The sequence below is a fragment of the Balaenoptera ricei genome, chromosome 11 (genome assembly GCF_028023285.1).
Source record: "Balaenoptera ricei isolate mBalRic1 chromosome 11, mBalRic1.hap2, whole genome shotgun sequence".
Classification (NCBI taxonomy): domain Eukaryota; kingdom Metazoa; phylum Chordata; class Mammalia; order Artiodactyla; family Balaenopteridae; genus Balaenoptera; species Balaenoptera ricei.
In genome coordinates this window covers 84,787,064-84,800,883 of record NC_082649.1, presented here as the reverse complement: position 1 = coordinate 84,800,883, position 13,820 = coordinate 84,787,064, and the positions used below count along the sequence as shown (strand labels likewise).

The 13,820-nt window shown below is 38.5% G+C and overlaps 1 protein-coding gene across 1 annotated transcript in view; it reads right to left on the bottom strand.

Moving 5' to 3' along the window:
- Window positions 1-13,820, bottom strand: part of TAFA1 (TAFA chemokine like family member 1) — a 473,022-nt gene that overhangs the window by 296,426 nt on the left and 162,776 nt on the right. The gene's annotated exons all lie outside the window — the stretch shown is intronic.

Sequence of the window (13,820 nt, the reverse complement as noted above, 5' to 3'; positions counted from 1 at the left end):
AGCAGACTCAAGAACTCTGCCTAAGTCTTTGCCCTTGGCAGTACAAAAAAAACTGTGAGTGTCAAAACATGCCAAAGGGAGAAGGCTCGTTGGAAGAACACATAGTCTAGCTTTTTTTGTTTTCTTATTTAGGTTTCAAAGGAAACTTTTGGGGGCAAGTTTTCTCTATGTAAATTCTATTTAACTTCCTGGTCCCTTTCTTGACATTTTTGGTCACAATGCTTTACTCTCTTCAACTTGACTTTAAAAAAATTCTTGATACAAAGGTAACACATATTTGAATGATAGACAAATACCTAAAATAAAAATAAGGTATCTCTCTCCTACCAGATCCCATCCCCCAACTGCCAGTTAATAGCATGATACATAGAATTAAGACTTTTCCAAATCTTCTTTTATTCTGACATACACTGAAGTTTATTTTCTATTTAGGAGGAAGAGGTAGGTTCTGTGACAAAGTCCTCATGCTTAAAACACTTCAATGGCTTCTCTGCCCCCAGAAGATAAAGCTCAGCATATTTCATAAAGTTTAAGAAGCCCTGAATGCTCTCCCCTGCCCACCACCTAGACTCATCCCAGGATACTCTCTATTATACTTTGCACAATTTGCTTTTCAGCCACCTTGGACTTAATTGTGTGCAATTCCATGCGTTGTTCCCTCTGCTGGACTATTACCATAGGTCCCTCCATGCCCAAGTTAACTCCTAGTCAAGTTTCAGGTCTCAGATGATCCATCATTCTTTCCAGAACCACAGCTTTCACTTTCTTAGTCTAGATAAAGCCCCTTGTTATAAGCTTTCAGAGCCTCCTTTACTTCCTTAGTAAAACATCCATTATAATTTTAATCACAGTTTTTTTACTTTTTTCCAGCTTTATTGAGGTATAATTGACAAATAAAACTGTAATATATTTGAGTGTGCAATATGATGATTTGATATATGTATGCAATGTGAAATGATTCCCACAAATTAACGTATCCATCATGTCACAATGTTACCTTTTTTATAAGTTTAAGATCTACTTTTAGCAAATTTCAAGCATATAAAACAGTTACTAGCTATAGCCACCATGTTGTACACTAGATCCTCAGAATTTACTCATAACTGAAAGATATTAGTTTACTTTAAATTGAAGTGATCCCCATGAGAACAGAAGCTATGCTGCTTATTCCCTTAGAGCTCCTGAGTCTGGCACATAGTAGTCACTCAATAAGTAGTTGTTGGCCCAGAGTGAACAGAACCCTCATAGCTCAGAAGACAAATACTTAGGAATTAAAGCTAATGATACATTTAGGCAGGGCTTTGGGAAGGACAGGGGAACCAATGCAAAAGCAGAGAAACAAAGAATGCAGAACGAGGCAATATAGGGACAATGAGAATGCACCTAAGAATGGTTGAGGCAGAGGAAGTGAGAAACTCCTTCAACAGCTATCACGACACTGTGGAGATGACTAAACACCATCAAATCATGTCCTGGATAATGACTACATCAGTCAGACCTCCTAAATTGCCCATAGTGAAAACCAAGTGCCCATTACCACGTACCTTATGGACCCATGAGTATTCACCCCAAACCTACATGACATGAAGTTTATCTGTCATGTTGGGACCTTAAGCCAAGTAATGGTCCTGTGTAATGAGTCCTCTCTCCCCTTCCTTGATTTCTACTGTCTTTGCTATAATAAAGTATTCTATGTTGACTGTAGAATTAAGCAGAGCTGATGAGTAAAGTTCAACTTACTAGTATGGAACTCGACCCGTCCACAAGCACTTCCTCAGACATTTCACACCATCAGTTCTACAAGTAACTACACTAAACCAGTCGAGATACAAAAAAGACAAAAATAATAGGATAAAACTTCAACATAGCGTCTTTAGTGTACCACAAGATTCAGCTTCAATTTACCTGTGAAAATGATTCACTTTGACTGTAGTCATGGTTTTGTACTGCTTGAACAGGCTTAATAAATGCTTCCAAGATAATATGCCTATATGTCTTGTGGGAAACGCTTTTAAACTCTAAATCAATGATGCATGCTACCATGAGTACACACTCAGCTCTTTGCCTTGTTGTTCGGGATTCCATAGGAGAGATATTAGAAGAGAAAGTACACCTTACGGATAAAAAGTATTATGATGTATTTGCCACTAAATTTTTTTTTTTTTTAAATAAATTTATTTATTTATTTTTGGCTGTGTTGGGTCTTCGTTTCTGTGCGAGGGTTTTCTCTAGTTGTGGCGAGTGGGGGCCACTCTTCATCGCAGTGTGCGGGCCTCTCACTGTCGCGGCCTCTCTCATTGCGGAGCACAGGCTCCAGACGCGCAGGCTCAGTAGTTGTGGCTCACGGGCCCAGTTGCTCCGCGGCATGTGGGATCTTCCCAGACCAGGGCTCGAACCCGTGTCCCCTGCATTGGCAGGCGGATTCTCAACCACTGCGCCACCAGGGAAGCCCTTTGCCACTAAATTTAAAATGAAAAAAAAACAAAACAGAACAAAAGAAAACAAATCCAAGATAGACACACCATAGACTATCATAAAGTAGCATTCACTACTCCCTTTTCTAAGTGTCATTTGAGGATGACTCACTGGGATTTTCTTTAGGGCATGTTTGGAGTCCCCTCATTGGACTAGCTGAATCTGAATCTTTGAATTCAACCAGCTATGTAGGTGAGTTTTTAAGGTCTCTAAGATACAAATTCCACAATATACACAGTAACTGAAACTAGTAGGATGTCAGTGTGAGGTGGAGGTGTTTGTTAAAATTGTGTCTTCGGGTAGATAATTTATTTATATCATTCACACTTAGGTCTCACTGGAAGTTCATATTACTTTGAGGAGGCACCAGATACATATTAAATTAGAAATAAATGAAGAATTTATACTTTTCTGTAGAATTACAGCTGTAGAAAATAAACTTATGGTTACCAGGGGGTAAGGGGGGGAGGGATAAATCAGAAGATTGGGATTGACACATACACACTACCATATGTAAAACAGATAACTAATAAGGACCTACTGTATAGCACAGGGAATTCTACTTAATACTCTGTAATGGCTGATATGGGAAAAGAGTCTAAAAAAGAGTGGATATGGGACTTCCCTGGTGGCGCAGTGGCTGAGAGTCTGCCTGCCAATGCAGGGGACACAGGTTTGATCCTTGGTCCAGGAAGATCCCACATGCTGCGGAGCAACTAAGCCCATGCACCGCAACTACTGAGCCTGCGCTCTAGAGCCTGCGAGCCACAACTACTGAGCCCGTGTGCCTAGAGCCCATGCTCCACAACAAGAGAAGCCACCACAATGAGGAGCCCATGCACTGCAATGAAGAGTAGCCCCTGCTCGCCGCAACTAGAGAAAAGACTGTACAGCAACGAAGAACCAAGGCAGCCAAAAAAAAAGAGTGGATATATGTATGTGTATAACAGATTCACTTTGCTGTACACCTGAAACTAACACAACATTTTAAATCAACTATGCTCCAATAAAAATTTATACTTTTCTGGTTCATAAAGATATATTAAGAAAAATATTAATAGTTCACGTGGTGAACTGCCTATTCTGCTCTCACAAAATTCTCTCAACACACATAACTTTATTTACTATCATCAGGGGTTAAGGCTGTGGTTCTCAAATTTAACGTGCAGCAGAATCACATAGGTGTCTGCTAAAAATGCAGGTGCTCCCATTGCAGAGAACAAAAACAGGAAGACTGGAGCATAGCCTAGGATTTGCTTGTTTTACTCATATCCTAAATGACCCTGAGGCAGGTGATCTGTGCCTGAGAAACACAGACTCTCTAAGAGGGTACTATTCCTACCTCAATACTTTCTCTTCAGAAAACAAAACTCATGGAAATAAAGTTCAAACGGATAAGTGGAAGCACCTTCAGGAAGTATTTGGAAATGTTTTCCCAATGGAATGCTGGTAGCACCTACAGCTTATCCAAAAGTGTAGCCAGCCTCCCCATATCAGAGAGACTGCCAGGCTGTGATGTAGTGAATACCAGATAAGCTGTGATCTAATTAATCATTTCTTTCACTGCAGGGTAATGTAGCCACAAAAGAAGTTTTTGGTGACTAACAGTGAATACTGAAGGAAAAAAAAGGAATGACAAAATGTTAGGATTCAGAAAGCAGGGAGCAGGCTGATTCCACATGACTAACAGTGGTTCTTTTGACAGAATCTCCTTCAAGTGAAGAAAGACAATTCATTTAGCCACTGTAGCTTGGTATAAGTATCTGTGAAGTTTACCAGCTTCCTTTTTTCTAATCCATCCTCCCCAAGAAAACGTCTTCTCTGTAACTGGGTCTTCAAAGTTCACTCACATGCCAGGAGAAATCCCCTGGTGCAGATGACTAATAGCACCAATGATGCCAATAAGAATTACAAAAGTGACAAGAGCAATACTAATGGCAGCTGCCTTCCTGCCAGGACCATATTCTGCGTTATCTCATTTCATGTTCAAAGCTTCTCTGTGAGGGAGGTGTAATTATTATCCTGATTTTAGAAGTGAAGAAACTGAGGCTCAGAGAGATTAAATAATTTGAAGGAAGGTCACATTGTTATTAGGTGGAGCCAGTGATTCAGGCTATTTTTATCTGAAGGTAGGATATACCTTGTATAATTCTTAACTTGCTCCCCCTTCTTCAATAGAGTGCCAGTCATTGACTCAATCTGTGAACTTCTAAAGGGCCAGTTCTGGAAGTGGGAAGCTTTCACTGAGGCCATAAAATCAGGGTGCTGGCTAGAGCTTTGAGTGGGCAGCTATATTTGACATATGAACTGAAATGGGTTGCCAACCCCAGAGCTGATATTTAAACTGGGAATACAGAGCCAGGAATTTATGAAACAGAGATAATAAAAACAAGGGCAGGGTTCAATGTCATTAAAGATCAATATGAAGCAACATTTAAAATAAAAGTTGCTCTCTGGGGCTACATTCCTAATATCAGAAAACTGGCATGTGGGTATGCTGAATTTAAAGAATCAAGGATGGGACAGACAGTGCTAGAATATCATTCATTCTTTCTTTCACTGAGCTAACATTTACTGAGCACCTACCATGTGACTAGCCATTGTAGATATAATGATGAACAGGATATAGACCACAACTTCTTAAAACTTCCATTCTAATTTTGCATTCCAAGATTTTAGATCAATCTACAAAGGATTTTATTTGGTATAAATCAGCCCCTGAATACACAATCATCAGTGGTAATCGAACAAGAGAGCTTGTCTAAAACTGATGACTACAGCTGGGACCTAGAAAGAATTGAGCATGGTCATTAACCCCCACCCCTCAATCTCATGGCATACACCTGGTCTCAACCATTAATGAAATAGAAATGACAGGCCATAAAGAATGTACATCACTCACTGCAGAAATACAAAGGATCATGAGAGATTACTACAAGCAACTATATGCCCATAAAATGGACAACGTGGAAGAAATGGACAAATTCTTAGAAAAGCACAACCTTCTGAGACTGAACCAGGAAGAAATAGAAAATATAAACAGACCAATCGCAAGCAGTGAAATTGAAACTGTGATTAAAAATCTTCCAACAAAAGCCCAGGACCAGATGGCTTCACAGGCGAATTCTAACAAACGTTTAGAGAAGAGTTAACACCTACCCTTCTCAAACTCTTCCAAAATATAGCACAGGGAGGAACACTCCCAAACTCACTCTACGAGGCCATCATCACCCTGATACCAAAAGCAGACAAAGATGTCACAAAAAAAGAAAACCACAGGCCAATATCACTGATGAACATAGATGCAAAAATCCTCAACAAAATACTAGCAAACAGAAACCAGCAGCACATTAAAAGGAAAATACACCATGATCAAATGGGGTTTATCACAGGAATGCAAGGATTCTTCAATATATGCAAATCAATCAATGTGACACACCGTATTAACAAACTGAGGGATACAAACCATATGATCATCTCAATAGATGCAGAAAAAGCTTTTGACAAAATTCAACATCCATTTATGATAAAATCTCTCCAGAAAGTAAGCATAGAGGGAACCTACCTCAACATAATAAAGGCCATATATGACAAACCCACAGCCAACATTGTTCTCAATGGTGAAAACCTGAAACCATTTCCACTAAGATCAGGAATAAGACAAGGTTGCCCACTCTCACCATTATTATTCAACATAGTTTTGGAAGTTTTAGCCACAGCAATCAGAGAAGAAACAGAAATAAAAGGAATCCAAATCAGAAAAGTAAAACTGTCACTATTTGCAGATGACATGATACTATATGTAGAGACTCCTAAAGATGCTACCAGAAAACTGCTAGAGCTAATCAATGAAACTGGTAAAGTAGCAGGATACAATATTAATGCACAGAAATCTCTTGCATTCCTATACCCTAATGATGAAATATCTGAAAGAGAAATTAAGGAAACACTCCCATTTACCACTGCAATAAAAAGAATAAAATACCTGGGAATAAACCTACCTAAGGAGACAAAAGACCTGCATGCAGAAAACTATAAGACACTGATGAAAGAAATTAAAGATGATACAAACAGATGGAGAGATATACCATGTTCTTGGATTGGAAGAATCAACATTGTGTAAATGACTATACTACCCAAAGCAATCTACAGATTCAATGCAATCCTTATCAAACTACCAATGGCAATTTTCACAGAACTAGAACAAAAAATTGCACAATTTGTATGGAAACACAAAAGACCCCGAATAGCCAAAGCAACCTTGAGAAGCAAAAAAGGAGCTGGAGGAATCAGGCTCCCTGACTTCAGACCATACTACAAAGCTACAGTAATCAAGACAGTATGGTACTGGCACAAAAACAGAAATGTAGATCAATGGAACAGGATAGAAAGCCCAGAGATAAACCCACACACATATGGTCACCTTATCTTTGATAAAGGAGGCAAGAATATACAATAGAGAAAAGACAGCCTCTTCAGTAAGTGGTGCTGGGAAAACTGGACAGCTACATGTAAAAGAATGAAATTAGGACACTCCCTAACACCATACACAAAAATAAACTCAAAATGGATTAAAGACCTAAATGTAAGGCCAGACACCATCAAACTCTTAGAGGAAAACATAGGCAGAACACTCTATGACATACATCAGAGCAAGATCTTTTTTGACCCACCTCCTAGAGTAATGGAAATAAAAACAAAAATAAAAAAAATGGGACCTAATGAAATTTAAACCTTTTGCACAGCAAAGGAAAACATAAACAAGATGAAAAGACAACCCTCAGAGTGGGAGAAAATATCTGTAAATGAAGCAACTGACAAAGGATTAATCTCCAAAATATACAAGCAGCTCATGCAGCTCAATATCAAAAAACCAAACAACCCAATCCAAAAATGGGCAGAAGGCCTAAACAGACACTTCTCCAAAGAAGATATACAGATTGCCAACAAACACGTGAAAGGATGCTCAACATCACTAATCATTAGAGAAATGCAAATCAAAACTACAATGAGGTATCACCTCACACTGGTCAGAATGGCCATCATTAAAAAAATCTACAAACAATAAATGCTGGAGAGGGTGTGGAGAAAAGGGAACCGTCTTGTACTCTTGGTAGGAATGTAAACTGATACAGCCACTATGGAGAATAGTATGGAGATTCCTTAAAAAACTAAAAATAGAACTTCCATCTGACCCAGCAATCCCAGTACTGGGCACATACCCTGAGAAAATCATAATTCAGAAAGAGTCATGTACCACAATGTTCATTGCAGCTCTATTTACAACAGCCAGGACATGGAAGCAACCTAAGTGTCCATTGACAGATGAATGGATAAAGAAGATGTGGCACATATATACAATGGAATATTACTCAGCCATATAAAGAAATGAAATTGAGTTATCTGTAGTGAGGTGGATGGACCTAGAGTCTGTCATACAGAGTGAAGTAAGTCAGAAAGAGAAAAACAAATACCATATGCTAACACATATACATGGAATCTCAAAAAAAAAAAAGGTTCTGATGAACCTAGGGGCAGGACAGGAATAAAGACACAGAGGCAGCGAATGGACTTGAGGACACGGGGAGGGGGAAGGGTAAGCTGAGACGAAGTGAGAGAGTGGCATGGACGTATATACACTACCAAATGTAAAATAGATAGCTAGTGGGAAGCAGCCGCATAGCACAGGGAGATCAGCTCGGTGCTTTGTGACCACCTAGAGGGGTGGGATAGGGAGGGTGGGAGGGAGACGCAAGAGGGAGGGGATACGGGCATATGTATATACATATAGCTGATTCACTTCATTATACAGCATAAACTAACACACCATTGTAAAGCAACTATAATAAAGATGTTAAAAAAAAAATAATGTACGTCACTAAAATTACCTTGAACAATAAAAATTAACCAGAAGAAGCAGCACATAAGATAATGTCAAATATCAAAAACTCATCTTTCCCTACTCTATCTATGGTTTTGTCCTCAATGCAAAAGAGCATGGAATCCAATTCAGAGTTAAGAAAACCTACCTTCCTTTCTCTCTGTGCCACTTAATGCTTAATGGAAACACAAAAACTGCTTTGCAAGAGCCAGAGTTTCCTTTACAAACTAACCAATATAAGAGATACTATAAGAGATACTAGTTTCAAATGGCTATATGGAAAAATATTTAGAAAGATTGCTTAAAAAAATTTTAAAACATGTAGAATAGGAGTAAAGGGAAAATAGTCTATTTCAACATTCTTTTTTTAAGCCAAATGACTATTTAAAATAATTAACCTAGTAAGTGATATGAGGAACTAACACTTGCTCTCACCAATGTCCAAGAAAGTTAGGAAAAGCTAAATTGCATTCTGCCTAAGTCAGGATTTCCTATACAGGAGGTGAAAAGTACTGAGAAACCTGACTGCATTAAAGTTAAAAAATTCCATTTATTTTAAAAGCAAGCAAGCAAATACCCTTAAGACAATAAAAAGACAATCCACAGAACAGAATATGCAACACAGATAAGAAAGATCTTATACCCAGAATATAAAACAATTTCTACAAATCAATAAGACAAAGCTAGACAACCCAGTAGAAAATGGGCAAGAAATTTAAACAATCTCACAGAATATTCCAATGGCCAATAACTCCATCAACGAGTGCTCAGCTTCATTAGTAATTAATAAAATGCAGATTAAAGCCAAAATACCACTGCAATACTCACCAAAATAGAAAAAATTAAAAAGACTGACAGAACCAAGTGCTGGCAAGGATGTAAAGCCAAAAGAATGATCATATACAGCTTCTAGCATAAATGTAAACTTGCAGAGCCTGTTGGAAAAATGCTTGCCATTTCCTACTAGAGATAAACAAATGCTTATCATATATAATGACCTCAAATCCCACTCCTAAGTATGTACCCAATAAAAATACATGATTCCAACACACATGCAATGAAGTTCATGGCACTGTTATTTATAATAGCCCCAGACTGAAATTCAATATTACAGAGGATATCTAGAAACTGTCATGTAATCATACCATTCAATGATAAACTATGTCACTCAAGATAATCAATTTCACAAACATTTTGTTGAACAAATAGAGCCACAATGTGTTAGCCCATCATATAAAGTTCAAAAATAGATAAAACCAATCTGTAGGGTTAAAAGTTATGATAATACCTTTGGCTGGGGGTGATTAAGAGGGGCACGAGAAAGGCTTCTGAGTCACTGATAATGTTTTATTTCTAGATCTATGTGTTTTCTTTGTGATAGTTCGTTAAGCTATACATTTATGATTGATACCCTTCTCTGTGTGTTATACTTCCATAAATGAAAGATTTAAAGATACCTTGAAAGGCTGCTTATATGGAGAAAATGATATCAAATTATGTGGCAAGAAGACAAAATGGTAATGCTCATGTTTTATGCTGTATCCACACCAAATAATGGTAAGCAAAATCAAATTAGCGCAGGGCTGAGGGTTTTATTATTGCAAACATACTCCAAATTTCCATGAAAGTTTGGCCTGAAACAAAGAGTGAAGACTTAAAAATGGAATGCAGAGTTAGGAAACTGGCCTGAATCACCACCTTCACAAGTTTTACATATTTTCAGAGATCTGCTAATTACCCACAGAGGAAAGGAGGACATTTGATTTTTAGAAGCATACTTTGTGGGCTAGGCCTACTGGTATGTTTTGAAGGGGCCAACTCCTAGCCAGGGGGGGGGGAAATTAACATGTCATTTCCAAAAGCTTGAGCTTCCTTGGAAACCTAAAGGAATTCAATACATCCTGAGGACTTAGTAAAGAGTCTAGCACACACTAATATTTAATGAATGAATGAATGAATTAGAGACAAGGAAAAAGGTAGAGAAGGAAGCAGGAGAAAAGGAAGGGAAAAAGAGAGGGGGAGGGAGGAAAAAAGAAGACAGGAAATAGCCCAGGCAGGTTAGGTACCTGGATGAAGGAGGAAGGTGAAGAGGAGGTAAAGACACCTATAGTAGAATCAACAATGATTTCCAGCTCCAGGTGGGGACGAAACAAGAATTCTTTTCAGCAGTGGACACCTGACCCACAGTCTAATGTGTAAAACACAGACGCTGAGTTGCTTTGGTTAGAATGAGTAAGGAGACGGCAGAGCCCCACTTTCTTAGTAACTGACGCCACCAAGGACTGCTTTTTAAATATGGAAATATCAATGTACTGACAATTCAAAAGCATATTTTCCTTCAGCATGAGAAACCTTAAAATGCATGTGTTAGCAACCACTAAAAGCCACAATGAATGTGTTCACTTCCTAACACCTGTTTATTGAACACTACTCTGTGCCTGTCTCTGTGCAAGTGATAAGGGGAACAACAGTGAAAGAAAACGCCTAATCTCTGCTCTCACATCTAAGTAAAACGGGCTTTTACTCAAGGACCTATTATTATTATAATGAGAAGGGGCTGCATTATGCTTTAGAGCACAGAATCACACTTGAATGAGTTCTCAAGCTCTCTTTTCAACAAAAGACATTTCAACTTGCTTCTCTGGCTTCCGGCAGTTCTGGGCACTTCCCTGGAAGAGTTAGGAAAGGAAAGCATACCATGAATTGCTTAAAAATCCTCCAATGGTTTCTAATTGCCTTTAGGACAAAATTCAAAATCTATAGGATTTATAATACATTTCTCACTGTTGGGTAATAATTATTATAGAAGACCTTCAAGCTAATAGTAGATAGTCCTCCAAGGGGGTGGTACATGACAAAGGCACTAAATATTTATGAACTGCATGATGAGAAAGTTGTTTGGTTTTTAGCTTTCTTTCCAAGGGGGAAGTCTCATGTTGCTGCTGGGACAACTTTACCTCCTGCCTAACACTTGGTCCCTTTTTGACAGAGGGCAGGCTCCACGCTCAGCATCTTCCAATGGTAACAAGGCTCAGCTGCAATTTAACAACTTCATTTTGTTTCAATTTAGTTCATTTTAAAAGTGACCTTCTGTTTATGGGAGATGATGTTGGTGTCATATATACATAGTAATGTGATGCTTTCTTTTAAAATAAATTTAAGAAAAGAAGTAAACAGATGTACAGCAATGTATTAAGGAAATAAAAGTACAAGTGGTACTCAGGTGGACAAAACCATGAAACAGATATGAAAGTACCCAACACTGGTGCACAGAGGTTTATAACATCCTGTCGTTTTCACTGCTTCCCAGCCCCTCTCAAGCCACAAACTTCTCTTACTCCCTTTTCTAACCATTAAGGCTTTCCCTCTTTCAAATCTACCCTGTTTTATTGACTCTGGCCCACAAATATGATTTTCTCTATTTGGAAAACTCCCTTCGTTTTCTCTTCCCCTCCTTTCCTTCCCTTGACTGACTTGTACTCATTCTTCAAGGGCCCTTTGAATGTCACATCTTTAGGGCTGCTTTTCCTGCTGTCCTGACAAAGATTAGTCATGTGCGTGTTTACTGCACATTCAGATGTTTGTCTTCCCTAAGAGCCTGGGAGTTTCATGAGAACAGGGGCTTTGAGATGACTCTCTGGGGAGAGTTCCAGTCACATAGCAGAGTTAAACATTCATCAATTTGAACTGAATTGGGAGAAACAGCATCCCAAGCAGGAAACAGAATTTATACCAATGGTTGTTCAAATAAGATACACAACTATTTCCTGGGTGTCTGTGTAGAATACCCTTTTCCAGGCTTCTGCCCCCATGAATCTGCTTCATTACATTGGGTTCAGGAACCAGCGTATTTTAGAAGTGAAATGGTGGTCCACAGGCCACTCTGAGAAATGTTAAGTCTATACCTGTCACAGTCAACATCCTTTGGGCTTGATATCTTTCTTTTCCTGGAGCAATTCCACATGAATGAGTAGTTAATCTTTGCTCATTCAATCAAACCTAATACTTATTCAGCGCCCACTTTGTTAGCAAATGGGAGCTTCTATGTTCCCAGTATACACTGGAGCTAATCAATAGACCTGATATAGGGATAGAAGAAAAGATATCCCTCAAAATACCTCTGTAGCATTTTGAATTATTTTCTTAAAGGATAATTTTTATACTTACAAAGAATAAAATCTACTCTCATTCTGTTTTTCTTATACAGTCACATATATGCACACACACAGAGCTTAGCATCTTTAATGTGGAAAAAACATGCTGGTATACCTTCTAGCCATGGTGTTTCCAAAATATGAACTATAATAATTTTCTAAGCCTCCAGCCCTGCAAGGCGCATCTAATCTGGTAATTGCTTTCGTGTAGGATTTAGGATGAGATGGCTGTGATGTATCTTGTGGAGATGATCTATTTCACCACCATAGCCATCCTCTGTCAATCGTCTGAGTTATAAATGTTAGTGCCAACTCAGTCATTTGATTCCTTACTCACAGAAATGCATAGAAAAATTCAGGGAGACTAGCACATAATGCACTTTTTGCCGTCCTTTTCCTCTCTGAGACATACGAATGCACAATGTCATATTGACATCCTAGAGAAAAGCAGTTTAATGTTAGTGTTTAGATAGGATGTTTGCGTTTATGTTCAGGTTACGGATTAGGAACAATTACACTAAACTGTGATGAAGGGCAGGGTCTTTTTGAGTATATTAGCTTTGCATTACAGAAGGCCACGGTCAGCTCATTATCCCTCATTGTGCTTATCTGTGAACTACATGGCACTACACCGCATATTTCTGCATCCATTTTCCCTAACATGTTAACTACAGTTACAGCTGTTCTCTATGCATAGATTCCCATTCTGAGTGAAAGGAAACCATAGAACTGACTCTGATCTAAATAGAATGTGCTTAGCAGCAAATATGCTATCTTAATCCCTTATATTACCAAAGTGCGTTTGAAATAACCACACAGGAAATGAAGAAATGGACAGTTGCTAAATTCAAAAGTGATGCATGACCAAAAAGCTATGTTTCAAGTGGACTGCACAGGCTCTGGAATGAGCAAGTAACCTTGTCTCTCAAGGTTGAGGGCAGCAAATACATAGTAATGAAAAGATAAACGGGATCCAATAGCGTCTTCCAAATCCTAACAGTTCAAATCAGAAAGTCTTCATTACACCAAAAATATAGTTCATTCTCAAAATGGGGACTTGACTGAGCTATTAATATGCACCTCACTTTTTACCTCACTTGAGACAATACATCTGAAACATAATAAGTTGCTGGAGTGTTCTAATGCATGGTAATGCATGCCTTCTAGTTCATTATTTCCTGATGTTATGACATTGCTGTCCAATCCTCGGGTATAATGAGGAGCTCGAGATCTTATATTATCACTTAATGAAGTCCAATTAAGACTCGTTAACCTTTGATATACCCCGCATACTTAACGGACAATGAGTG